The sequence below is a fragment of the Nematolebias whitei genome, chromosome 14, assembly GCF_014905685.2.
Source record: "Nematolebias whitei isolate Nwh7 chromosome 14, NemWhi1, whole genome shotgun sequence".
NCBI lineage: Eukaryota > Metazoa > Chordata > Actinopteri > Cyprinodontiformes > Rivulidae > Nematolebias > Nematolebias whitei.
In genome coordinates this window covers 28,897,388-28,904,634 of record NC_056511.1, presented here as the reverse complement: position 1 = coordinate 28,904,634, position 7,247 = coordinate 28,897,388, and the positions used below count along the sequence as shown (strand labels likewise).

General features: G+C 38.6%; 1 protein-coding gene across 1 annotated transcript in view; it reads right to left on the bottom strand.

Annotated features, from left to right (window-relative positions):
• Positions 1–7,247, bottom strand: part of LOC119420261 (roundabout homolog 3) — a 66,868-nt gene that overhangs the window by 58,752 nt on the left and 869 nt on the right. The gene's annotated exons all lie outside the window — the stretch shown is intronic.

Genomic DNA, 7,247 nt, shown 5'->3' with positions numbered 1-7,247 from the left:
AGTCTATAGTTGACCTGATCAGCAGATCTATAGATTACACTGCCATAATCTATAGTTGACCTGATCAGCCCAGTGTATATTCTCTTTAATACTGTTCTGTCTGCTCCCCATTCATTTCCCGCCAAACATCTCATAATATTTAAGACCCTTTTACATTTATCAATAATTTTCTGAATGTGAATATTCCATATTACTTTTTCATCAAACCACATTCCCAAAAACTTTATATTCTTAACTTGTTCTATTTCTTGATTGTATAGTTTCAGTTTTTATTATTTCTGTAATTTTTTTCCGTGTAAATATCATTGTCTTTGTTTTTGTCACTGAAAATTTAAACCCCCACTTTATTGCCCATCTTTCTATTTCATTAATAGCCTTCTGTATTTTTTCTACTGTGACTTCTATATTTCGTCCTTTTTTCCAAATTGCCCCGTCGTCTGCAAAGAGTGAACAGCCCATTCCCTCCTCTATTTCTACAAAAACATCATTTATCATTAAAGAAAACAATAAGGGACTTATGATGCTGCCTTGTGGTGTTCCATTTTCTACACCATATTTCTCAGAATATTCATCTCCTATTCTAACTTGTATTGTTCTTTTTGATAAAAAGTTTTTGATCCATTTAAACATTTTCCCTGTAACACCTAATTTCTTTATTTTAATTAACAACCCTTCAACCCACAACATATCACATGCTTTTTCAATATCAAAGAACACCGCCACCACACTATCTGTATTTATCTGCGCTTTTCTGATTTCATGTTCTAACCGTAAAGCTGAATCATATGTATTACGCCCTTTTCGAAACCCACTTTGATATTTAGATATATATCCTTTGCTATTTAAATAGTATGTTAATCTCTCATTAATAATTTTTTCCATTATCTTACATATGTTTGATGTTAGCACGATTGGTCTGTAATTTTCCGGTTTAGTGTTGTCTTTCCCTGGTTTTGCTATGGGTATGATGACTGACTCCTTCCAGCTCTGTGGCAGTTCCCCCTCCTCCCAGACTTTGTTGTACAGCTCTAAAATGATTTCTTTGGATGGTTCACTGAGATGATCTATCATTAAATACCAGAACTGATCTTTTCCTGGTGCTGTTGTCTTGGTTTTTCTCAGAGCTCTGTTTAATTCATCTTTTTTAATGGTGTGTTCAATAAATTATCATTTACTTCACTACTCTTTTGTAAATATTTATACTTTGGTTTTGTGGCTTCCCTCCCTTTCTTTTCCTCCTCACTGATGTTATTTGTACTATGAGTCTTTCTAAAGGTTTCAGCTAAAATTTCAGCTTTAGCTTTATCTTTAATAATCACTTCTTTATCGGTGTTCAATACTGGGTATACATATTCTTTCCTGATGCCATTCATTCTTTTAATCACTTTCCAGATTTTATCAAGTTTAGTCTCTTTCCCAATAGTGTCACAGAATTTTCTCCAGGAGTTTCTTTTTGCCTCCTTTATTATCCTCCTTACCATCGCTTGTTCTCTTTTATAATCTATTAAATGTTGATAAATAAGATTATTTTTAAGTATTTTAAAGGCTTTATTTCTTGACTTGATTGCTTTATTACAGTCATTTGGCCACCACGGTAATATTTTCCTTTCTTTCCTTCCTCCTCCTTTCTTCACTGTATGTTCTATTGCCTCTAGAATAACCCTACAAATATTTGAATTTATATTATTTACATCTGCTGTCATGTCAATTTTTTGTAATTCTTGTTTGCTGATATAATTCAATTTATTCCATTCTGCTTTGTTGAAATTCCATTTTTTATTCCCCTCTACTTTGCTGCTTTCTGGTTTTATTTGTATTTTAATCTTAATTGGGTAATGATCGCTTCCATTTGTTGTATTCTTATCAATATCCCATTCACAACTGCCAGCCAGTGAGTTTGATACTAGTGTTAAATCAATTGCTGATTCTTCTCCTGTTCTAACGTTGATTCTGGTTCCTCTCCCATCATTAAGACACACTAGGTTTTTTAATTCCATCAATTCTTCAATTTCTTGACCGTTTTTATCATTACTTTTACCCCAGAGTGTACTATGAGCATTGAAATCCCCACACCATATTACCTTTCCTTCTAAATATCCCATTATTTCTTCCATTGATTCAATTGTTATATTTTTACAAGGATTATAGAAATTTATTATTTTATATTTTCCATCTTTGTCCCATATTTCCACCACTATACAGGTCCTTCTCAAAAAATTAGCATATTGTGATAAAGGTCATTATTTTCCATAATGTAATGATAAAAATGAAACTTTCATATATTTCAGATTCATTGCACACCAACTGAAATATTTCAGGTCTTTAATATTTTTAATACTGATGATTATGGCATACAGCTCATGAAAACCCAAACTGCCTGTCCCAAAAAATTAGCATATTTCATCCCACCAATGAAAGACAAGTGTTTTTAATACAAAAAACGCCAACCTTCAAATAATCATGTTCAGTTATGCACTCAATACTTGGTCGGGAATCCTTTTGCGTGAATGACTGCTTCAATGCGGTGTGGCATGGAGGCAATCAGCCTGTGGCACAGCTGGGGTGTTATGGAGGCCAAGGATGCTTCGATAGCGGCCTTAAGCTCATCCAGAGTGTTGGGTCTTGCGCCTCTCAACTTTCTCTTCACAATAACCCACAGGTTCTCTATGGGGTTCAGGTCAGGAGAGTTGGCAGGCCAATTGAACACAGTAATACCATGGTCAGTAAACCATTTACCAGTGGTTTTGGCACTGTGAGCAGGTGCCAGGTCATGCTGAAAAATGAAATCTTCATCTCCATAAAGCTTTTCAGCAGATGGAAGCATGAAGTGCTCCAAAATCTCCTGATTGCTAGCTGCATTGACCCTGCGCTTGATAAAACACAGTGGACCAACACCAGCAGATGACATGACACCCCAGTGACTGTGGAAACTTGACACTGGACCTCAAGCAATGTGAATTATGTGTCTCCTCTCTTCCTCCAGACTCTGGGACCTTGATTTCCAAAGGAAATGCAAAATTTACTGTAATCAGAGAACATAACTTTGGACCACTCAGCAGCAGTCCCAGGCGAGATGCTTCTGACGCAGTCTCTTGTTCAAGAGTGGCTTGACCTGGGGAATGCGACACCTGTAGCCCATTTCCTGCACACGCCTGTGCACGGTGGCTCTGGATGTTTCTACTCCAGACTCAGTCCACTGCTTCCGCAGGTCCCCCAAGGTCTGGAATCGGCCCTTCTTCACAATCCTCCTCAGTGTCCGGTCACCTCTTCTCGTTGTGCAGCGTTTTCTGCCACACTTTTCCCTTCCCACAGACTTCCCACTGAGGTGCCTTGATACAGCACTCTGGGAATAGCCTATTCGTTCAGCAATTTCTTTCTGTGTCTTACCCTCTTGCTTGAGGGTGTCAATGATGGCCTTCTGGACAGCAGTCAGGTCGGCAGTCTTACCCATGATTGCGGTTTTGAGTAATGAACAAGGCTGGGAGTTTTTAAAAGCCTCAGGAATCTTTTGCAGGTGTTTAGAGTTACGTAGTTGATTCACATGGTTAGGTTAATAGCTTGTTTAGAGAACCTTTTCATAATATGCTAATTTTTTGGGGCATGCATTTTGGGTTTTCATGAGCTGTATGCCATAATCATCAGTATTAAAACAATTAAAGACCTGAAATATTTCAGTTGGTGTGCAATGAATCTGAAATATATGAAAGTTTAATTTTTATCATTACATTATGGAAAATAATGACCTTTTTCACAATATGCTAATTTTTTGAGAAGGACCTGTATATTCTAAATCTACTCCTTTTCGTAATATTTGATATTGTGTTCCTTGTTTTATAAATATTTCACACCCTCCTCCATTTCCCTCTTGCCGATCCCTTCTGATGCTATCATACCCTTTAATTACGAATTCTAATGTTGCTTTTAACCATGTTTCCTGTATACATATTATTTCTGTTTTTTCTTCTAATTTTTTAATATATCCCTTAAATTATTGTCCATTTGCAATGACTTCTGGCATTCCATTGTAGTATTAACATCTGGGTTTATCGCCCAGTGTTACCGGTCTCCCATCTATTTCCAGCCCTTTGTTTATGTTTTTCCAAGACGCCTCTTTGAATCCCAGAAACTTTTCTGCCCCCCTTGCTATTATTTTAATTTTCTCTGTTCTGTGTTTAGCCTGATCTGTGCAGTTGATGACATATGCTATGAATAAAATGAGTTTTTCTACTGACAGTGTGATGTTTTCCTCCATTTGCAGTTTGGTTTGTTGTGGAACTTGATTCTCTGACTGGTCTGCTTCTCTTTTTTTTTGTCCCTGAACACTCCTGACTGCTTCAGCATAGCTAATATTTTTAGTCATTTTGATTTGTTATATTTCTACCGCTCTCTTTCTCACCTCACATTTTCCAGAGTTAGCTCTATGTTGACCCCCACAGTTGCAGCACTTTTCTTGTTTGTCCTCTCTGCATTCTTCTATCCTGTGCTCCTCTCTGCATTTAGGACACCTCTGCTTGCCTTTACACACCGCTGCCATGTGTCCATACCTCTGACATTTGTAGCATCTGAATGGTGGGGGGATAAAAGGCCTGACCGGAAAACTCATAAATCCTATTTTTGTTTTATTTGGCATTATTGTTTCAAAGAACTCTATTAAAATAGACATGCTTCCCACTCTTTCTCCATCAACTGTTCTCATTAGTCTCTTTAAACTGTTCACCTTTACTCCGACAATGTTTCGTTTTAATTTATCCAAATCCTCCTCCACTGGTATTCCTGTAATCACTCCCTTCAGTACTTTATTTTCTCCAACATCATGTTTCTCTTTCACCACCTTTTTGCAGATATTATCATCTTGTAATGCTTTGTTTTTTGTTCTTCAGTTTTGCAGATTATCAGTAAGTTTCCATCCCTCAACACCTTCACCATTTCTACCTCTCCTATTTTCTTTTTTATTTCTTTTTTATTTCTTTAGATATTATAATTGGGCTTAAGTATCCTTGGTTTTCCTCCCTCTTAAACTTGAGAAACAAGGAGAACATCATGTTCTCCTTGTTATCTCCTACCTGGTTTGCCATTCTGACCCAGTCACATTCCAGCTTATGCCAACCGTCCACTCCAAAATCCACAATTTTCCGTCAAAAGTTTGTCCGTCCAAGTTTGAATTTCGCACTCCACCTTGCCTCCCTCCCTGAAATATATCTCGCGACCAACTGAGACAATTGAACCAAACTGAAGCATTTTAATGACACCTGGGGAAATCTGTGCAAGTGCTTTGAGTTTAGTAGATGATTAATGTGTCACACTCAGTTTAAAACATTCATGCCCTGCAAAATCTGGGCTGATTTCTCCACAGTATTCTAATTTTTTGAAATCCTGTTTCCATGGGTTTCATGAGCTGGAAGCCCAAATTATGTAAAAATAAACAAATAAATACTTGAAATAGTTTAAATTGTAGTCCCTGAATTTATCAACTATTAAAGATTAACTTTTTGAATGGAATTATGAAAGTTAAACAAATTTTCCATGATATTCTAATTTTTTTGAAAGGGTCTGTATATGTATATATATATGTATGTATATATATATATATATATATATATGTATATAGTATATATACATATATATATTTACAGTAGTCCCTTGGACTCGCTCTATCGCGGTTTTCAAAATAAGAATGGTCATGTCACACAATTGGCTGATGGATGAGTCACATGATCGGCATGGAATATTTATTTCAAATAAATTCATTAAAATTATTTAGCACCTGCTGCACCTCTGTGCAGCCCACACTGCAGGATAAGTTTCCTGCTGCAGCTGATCAGCTGTTCACCATGCAGCGCAGAGAAGTCGGCATGGCCGAGACTGCTTGCAGGTGGCACTGAGCAGCAAAGGCACAGAGCTGAAATCATGACATTCTGTGCTCTTTTAGAGCTTTAGAGTTTAGAAACATTGTTTAGAATATTGCAAGAGTGTGGGAAGGGTTTAAAACGCCTTAACATAAATAAATAAATAAATAAATATATGCAAAGAGGATTGAGGATCAATTCACCTCACAAGACCCTCGGAGCATGTGGAGGGGCATTAAGTGCATAACAGATTATAAAGGAAGGAGTGAACAATGCCCCAAAGACCCATCTCTTCCTGATGCCCTCAACAAGTTCTACGCATACTTTGAAGACCCAAACAGACCTCCCAGCACCGGACTCACCTCACCACTGGATGAAGAGCATCTCAGCGTGACCTCAGCTGAAGTAAGGAGTACTTTCAGGAGGATTAATCCGCACAAGGCAACCGGCCCAGACAACATCCCCGGAAAAGTGTTGAAAGAATGTGCCGATCAGCTCTGTGAGGTGCTGGCAGACATCTTCAAATGGTAAATGGTAAATGGACTGTACTTAAATAGCGCCTTTCTATCTTATTTCAAGATACTCAAAACACCTCACTTACCCTGGAGACAGTTCCCATCTGCCTGAAGACTGCCACCATTATCCCAGTCCCAAAAAGCTCTACAGTGACTGGTCTGAATGACTATCGGCCAGTGGCCCTCACCCCAATAGTCGCTAAGTGCTTCGAAAAACTGGTCATGACCCACATCAAAACAATCATCAATATCACCGAGGACCTTCATCAGTATGCATACCGTGAGAACCGATCAACAGAGGATGCCATCTCCTCTGTGGTCCACACTGCGCTCAACCACCTAAAGCAGAAATACTCTTATGTTCTTTGTGGACTTCACATCCGCCTTCAACACCATGATCCCCCAAACCCTGATGGACAAACTATTCACACTAGGACTAAGCCTCTCCATTTGCAACCGGGTACTAGACTTCTTAACAAACAGACCACAGTTAGTAAGGATCCACAACTTCTCCTCCTCCACAATAACCCTCAGCACTGGCTCTCCTCAGGGATGTGTGTTGAGCCCTCTCCTGTTTACTCTGCTCACGTATGATTGTGCAGCTACCCGTCCAGGCTGTCATATTGGAAAGTTTGCAGATAACACAGCCGTGGTGGGATGCATCACAAACAATGATGAGTCCAGCTACAGGCAGGAGGTGGAACACCTGGAGTGCTTGTGCAAAGAGAATAGCCTTCACATCAATGTGAAGAAGACAAAAGAGATGACTGTGGACTTCAGAAGGAACAAACACACCTATACCCCCCAGAACATAAGAGGATCTGCAGTGGAAGTGGTCTCCAGCTACAAGTACTTGGGTGTACACATGAATGACAACCTCAGCTGG